The sequence below is a fragment of the Suricata suricatta genome, chromosome 5 (genome assembly GCF_006229205.1).
Source record: "Suricata suricatta isolate VVHF042 chromosome 5, meerkat_22Aug2017_6uvM2_HiC, whole genome shotgun sequence".
Classification (NCBI taxonomy): domain Eukaryota; kingdom Metazoa; phylum Chordata; class Mammalia; order Carnivora; family Herpestidae; genus Suricata; species Suricata suricatta.
In genome coordinates this window covers 109000330-109007299 of record NC_043704.1, presented here as the reverse complement: position 1 = coordinate 109007299, position 6970 = coordinate 109000330, and positions in this window count along the sequence as shown.

Here is a 6970-nt window from a genome sequence, read left to right as displayed (position 1 = left end):
AATTTAAGGAAAGGTATTAAGCAGGCTGTGTTGTAGCCTATGAACAAGTAATAAATTGTATCATGTATCTTGAATGTATCATAGATAAGCTGCTATATAACGATTGCCACTTCAGATAGCTGTGAAATTAGGTGATTAACTAGTTGTTACTTAACCTTCTAATTTCTGTATAAGTCTAATTACATGGAATAGAAGTTGGTGTTTTGATTTTTTACTTTGCTTCTCTGTTTTGAGTGTCATTGCAACTACTGTATTGTAAATGATGGAAAATAATTGCATATGTTAAAAAAATATGAAACTTTATAAAGTAAAAAAAAATAAATAAAAATTTTAAATTAAAAAAAATAAATAAAAAGTGAAATCAAAATAAAATCTGTAGTTTAGATAATAGCATTATTTCTTAAAAGGTACATGGTTACATAATTTGTTAACATTAGGAGAAACTGAGAGAAAGTGACATCTACTATCTACTACCTACTATATTTGCAACTTTACCATAAAAAGCATAATTTTAGAAAATCTTATATTTACCAGTAAAGAGAAATGAGGTAGTGATATATGCTGCAATCTGGATAAAACTTGAAAATATTATGTTAAGTGAAATAAAGAACAATCACCCAAAAAAAAAAAGCGTATTTGGTAATCCCTCAGTTCTTTTCTTTTCTTTCTTTCTTTTTAAGACAGAGAGAGACAATGTGAGCAGGGGAGGGTCAGAGAGAGAGGGAGATACAGAATCTGAAGCAGGCTCCAGGCTCTGAGCTGTCAGCACAGAGCCTGATGTGGGGCTTGAACCTACGAACCGTGAGATCATGACCTGAGCTGAAACCGAACACTTAACTGACTGAGCCACCCAGGTGCCCCTCCCTCAGTTATTTTCAAATGCTATGATTGATTCTCATCCTGTCCCTCTGACATGAGAATATATACAAAATTAATAATGGCAGAAAGAATTGAGGTTTATAATTATAGAGAGTACTGACCCTTGGAACAGCCCATTTTTTAAAATGATCATTCTTTAGTTTTCTTCTTAAAGATTCAAGTAAAGAATGAGAATTTTGGCCTTGCTCTCCAGTTCATCTACACAGGATGTTAAGAAGAGCTGCTCTGTATTCATCCTGTGTGTAAAATAGCCCTTCCAGAGGAACTCCAGACCATTACTGTTCTTCCCTGTTTCTTCAGTAATTGATTCAGGAGGCTTACTTGAAGAATGGGGTTTTCCACTCTATTATCACTACTACCGAATATGTTACACATGGATTGTCAAAAATCTGAACACAAGAAAATGAATAGCAATACATCTACAATGAATATAATATAGTCCTTTACGATGTACAATTTGCAGTTGTGCAGACCTCCATTATGAACATCAATGATAATTATGTTGTAGCTATAAAAAATATAGGAAATGGACTGAAACGGCCCTCATCCTTTAATACTCTGCAAGTTGTTTGAAAAATGGAATGCTTCTCTCACTTGTTTACTTGTCTTATATATAGGAGGAATTGGGAGATAATGAGCTGAGTGCGATGGGCGTGGGGGATGTTGCTTTTTATTTTGTAAATGTATTACAAGTATATAAGAAATAGCGACATGAGCCAGCCTCCAGAAGGATCCACCATAAACATACTCAGAAGCAGGGGCAGAGAGCACGACACCAAGTCATGATATAAGGCCTCAGTGGTGAGACAATGCCAACTTGTCCTCTTCTTTCCTAGGGAGTTCAAGTCAAACAATAAGTGGAAGACTCTCAAGCTTAGTCACCAGGTCATGACTTGACGGTCAACTTGATCTCTCTTGTCACTTCCTTCCACCCTACAGGGATTCCCTGCCTCCCTACGAATTCTGTGCTTGCTAGACTATGGAAAGACAGACACCCTTCAGGGCCATGGTGCAGGGCATCAGGTCATCTTGAGTCATGGCCAGCTTCCCTTCAGGACCACTGATTCTCTTGGGAGAAGCCAGTGTGGCAAGGTTTCCCTTCTCAAGAGCCCCAGGTATAGAGGGGAGAGCCAGCTCTGTAGATTCTGGGCCTGCTTTGCTCTGGGTTAATTCCTCCCCATTCCGTTTCAAAATGTAGTTAGGATTCATCTGCTGTATTGCCAGAATTACCACTTTTTTGAGCAGGTAAATCAGGTATTTCTTTGCACAAGCTGCCGCTTCCTGCTGGGTTGAATCCTCCTGGAAGGCTTCATTTCCTGCTGAATGCCTGATGAGAGGTGCTGCTCACAGTGAGTCCAGTTAATAAATAGCTCCTCCAGCTGAGACCATTTGTCTGAGGGATATTTCCATCAGTTACAATTGGATCCTGAAATATTTTCCTGTAGTATGCTACGGTCTCCTTGAGCACTAGAAAAAAAATTTTTTTAAAGCTTTGTTGTAGTTTTCCCAATAGGAGGAAGCCTCCCTCTAAATGAGCAAGATTCAGCAGGTCTGGCACAGCTAACCTTGATCCTTCCTAGCTGGTGTCTTATTGCTGCTTCTGGCCCAGCCTCCCTTCTGTTTTTTAACCTGGTCTCTTCTTTTATGTTCACTTATTTCATTACTTGAAAGAAAATAGCAGGACCTGGAAACTCCAGTCCAGTCATGCTCTTGGACTCCGGTCTTGCCCTGCAGTCTCTTTTGATCTAAATTTCTTTCTCGTGATTGCATACAGTAGTTGAGAAGCCTGGGGATTCTGAAATAAACCAAGGGAGTGTATGAGGCTGTGTTTGTCAGTCAGGTGTGTCTCCCAGATCACCGTCTGATCTCAGGCTGGCTACAACTGCAGATCTTGCAGCCTCCCTCCCCAAATAGAGGTTTTATGGCCACACAGAAGTGTGAGTTCCTACACTTAATTACCACATATGGTGAGTTACAACATGCTCAGCGCTGATTTCACACTTGCAAAGCAATTGAAGGATGGTCCATTCTTAGATATTTAATTGCCTCACGGCTGGAGAACAGGTATTGCCACAAGCTGGTTTCACAGAGAAAGGCCACTGCCGGGATGCTCTGGTTTAGGCTGGCCTGCTTTTCCCGAGCAAAGACAACGTGAAGTCCATCTTGCCTTTGTAATACCATGTTTGATATCATCTGTATTCTTTCTCCACTGCCTCTTAAAACACACACACACACCTCAAAATTTAAAATAAATGGTATTTAAGTTGCAAACTGACCACACAGTACTCAGGTAGGGAGGGCAAATGAAGCATTCTACTACTACATATACATATGCAGTGTTACACGTTTCATTTGCATGATTTTATTTGAATTCTTTTGAGTGGCTATCTTTTTCTTAAATCTCTTTAATTCATTCAATAAAAATGTTGGCAGCGATAATACGCCAGATACTAGAGTTTTAAATTTCATATCTCATAATTGTTTTTTTCTTATTGAGTATTTCATATTGTATATTTAAAATCACACTTTGAGATTGTGTTTATGTACTATTTTCAAGGTGAGCAATTTTGACTTTCTTAAAGAATTCCAAAATACAGCTTACACTTTTATTTGCAGTATTCAATGGAATCAATGATTTCCAACTCACTTAAAATACTAGGTTTCTAATCAAATTGATTTGTTTTATAGAGTTTTATGTGGTAATTAAAATGTTTCTATGATATGCACTTCAGTACATTTTGTTGCTATGGATTCATTTCTCACATTTACTTCCTAAGCCTAAACAACAACAACAAAAAAAAGAAAACTAAAAAAAATCAAGACCAGAGTATTTTCATTCTGGATGAAACTTAATACTTATTCAGGTTTGATTCTTTTGCCTACTTAAACCAGGAGATGAGCTGTTAAAGAACATGGCTGACCTCCATGATGTCAACTTCAAAAATCTGGCCAAATACCAGTCCCCACTAAAAGGAACAAGAGCTTCTTGGGAATGGCTGATTCCTTGGCAGCAGCAACAGTAAAGGTACATGATGGATAGGAGATTGTTTTCTTTAATGCCAGAAATAGGGAAAATCTCATAAAATAATGAGAGTATGTCAAAGGTACACAAAGACAATGTGAATGAGTTTCCATAGGCCACATCTAGGACAATTTGGACCTGAAAAAGAAAGAGGGGCATCAGGGTAGCTCGGTTAAGTGTCTGATTTTGGATTTCGGCCCAGGTCATAATCTGGTTCACAAGTTCGAACCCCACCTCAGCCTCTGTGCTGACAGCTCAGAGCCTGGAGCCTGCTTTAGATTCTGTCTGTCTGTCTGTCTCTCTCTCTTCCCTTCCCTTCCTTATGTTCTTTCTCTCTCTGTCTGTCTCTCTCAAAAATAAGTAAACTTAAAAAAAAAAGCAGAGATACATTAAATATAATGGAATAAAGCAAGAATTCATGGTTCCAAACTGATACTAAATAAATAAAGAAAGAAAGAAAAATAAAATGCTCTTCCTTACTGCCTGGTAAACAGAAAAGACTGATACATAAAATGGAGTTAAAAACTTGCCATACTGCAACCGTTCCAGTATAACTGATCCAAGCTAGGATAATTAATAGATTAAATCTAACAGAAGGAAATTAAAAAAAAATTTAAATACTTAATTAATTTGAAAGAGAAAAAGACAGCATGAACAGGGAAGGGGCAGAGAGAGAGGGACACACAGAATCCGAAGCAGGCTCCAGGCTCTGAGCTGTCAGCACAGTGCCTGCCACAAACTTGAGATCATGACCTGAGCCAAAGTTGGACGCTCAACCAACTGAGCCACAGAGGTATCTCCTCCATTAGAATTTTTAAATCAAATGTGAGTAAAGTATACTCCCTTAGCACATAAAACTATTAATCAAGTAAATCTTATGTAATCACATAGTAAGGACTGTACTTGAGTTATGGAATAAACCTTAAAAAGATAGGTAAGCACACGTATTTATACTCTGGACATTCTCTAATCATAACTGAAACTACAGGGTTTTCAGTTTTTCCTAAAGTCCTGCAGAATCAAATTTATTATCTGGACTTGATTGTTATTATTAGGCCACTTATCTATGTATATAGCAGGAAAACATTGCCCTGGAACTTGTGACACTTAATTTTTGGACCAGTTCTGTCACTGAAGAGCTGTTTGATTTTATCAAGTTGGTTAACCATGTGTGGCCTCCGTTTCCTCACCTGTGAAAGGAGGAAGGTGAACTTTAGGATTGCTGAAAGCCTTTTCACCTTTAAAGGCCTCTGATTCTACATGGAATGGAAACTAGGAGAGCTGATGAAAGTAACTGGACATAGTAAATATCTGTTGATAATCTACAGTTAGATTGCATAAGCAAATGGTCAGACTTCCATACAAGTTACAGATTTTGATGATAAAAACACTTTTATTTTCCTAAGTGCTCCCATACCTTTAATTTTCTATGACATTCATGGCAGAGCTGCTGTGAAATACATAGGGCATATTTCATCAATCCAATTTTTCAGGAAACATAATAGGCCCTGAGAGGTGACCTTTCTATCTGTAAATAATATTAATATTTCTTTCTTGGTCTATCAACCTTAGAAATGTGGATTCACAACTACATAAAATGAGACAATTGATGCCCCCATATGCTTCCCTCCATCTCTGCCCCAGTTGACAAGCCCCATCTTTTTACATTATCGATGTTTGTATCACTTGTGTTCTTCTACATGGTTGATTACTCTATGCTTTGCCAATAGGGTCAGTCAAAAACAATTTTTTTTAGGTAAAGAGCTTTTGGAATGCTATAATAATGTGAGCATTATCACCTAAGGCAGAAAGTAGCATGCTTTGGCCTATAAAGAAAGACATCTGGAGAAACGGGTGATCTTTTTTTTGTTGTTTCAATAAATTGAATACTAAAAAAAAAATCAGTGTAAGACAATTACAAGCCAATCTTCAGAGAAGTCGTGTAGCATCACTCTGTTTGAATGTGTTCATCGACACGATCAAGAATGTGTTTATATTAATATTTGAGTTATTTAATTAAAATCACATTAAAATTCTCCAGAGAAATTATGGACTACTGAGAATATATTCATGCCCCCTTTGAAACAAACTCTATTCCAAATTATCCAGCACTTTCTTTTATTGATGCTTTGTAAAATCCCTTAGCACAAAACTCCAATTCCAAAAATATATTTTATAGAATTAATATTAACAGGTAGTTTGTGTGTGTGTGTGTGTGTGTGTGTGTGCGTGTGTGTGTGTGTGTTGGGAGGGGGCTATGCTCATATTTGTAAGCACTAAATTAGAATAAAGTAAATAAATGATTTCAGTATAGTAATTCTGAGATCCTTTAACATGCACAATTCGTCTCATTTGTTTCTGGAACATTTGTAATTTTGCCCCTTTAGAGGAACCCACAAGAGCTAGTAGATTATATATCATCAAATAAACATTTCTGTCTAATATGGTGTGGGGCGGTAGGAAAGAAGGACAATATACAAAACAAATCACATTTGTGAAAACCCGCAATAGACATTTCAAATAAAGAATTAAAAAAATATCACAATCATGGTAAATATATCTGGCAGATAGAGGATGCTTAATATTTCTTGAATAAACCTGGAATTTGTTTTTCAAATGCATTCTTGTTGTTTCTCAGTAAATTGACATTTTGAAATTAAAAGAATGGAAATCCAACCCTGTGTTAATAAATCTGTACTCTTTGAAGAAGAATATTCCGAGTATTAAGGTCAAATTGATTCTTCTTTTTCAGTTTACTAAATATCACACAATATTATAGTGTGTTTTATATTTAGACCATGATTTCTTCATGCATTATGTCAGTTATTTGAAATTTCTAATTAGTTTTCTTTTTCTTGTGGATAGAATTAGAATATGTTTCATCTTGTCAAAGATCATCCAGTTTACCAGTAAGAATATTTCCTAAAGTAATATTTTCTACTTGAGAACTTAATGCTTCAGAACCTTCAGATTTCCTGTTACTATTAGGACTGTTGATTTTTTCAGCTTGCTGAACAGCTTTCATCCGACAACTATTTTTCATAAATTTCTAAGTCAAGTTCACTTTTT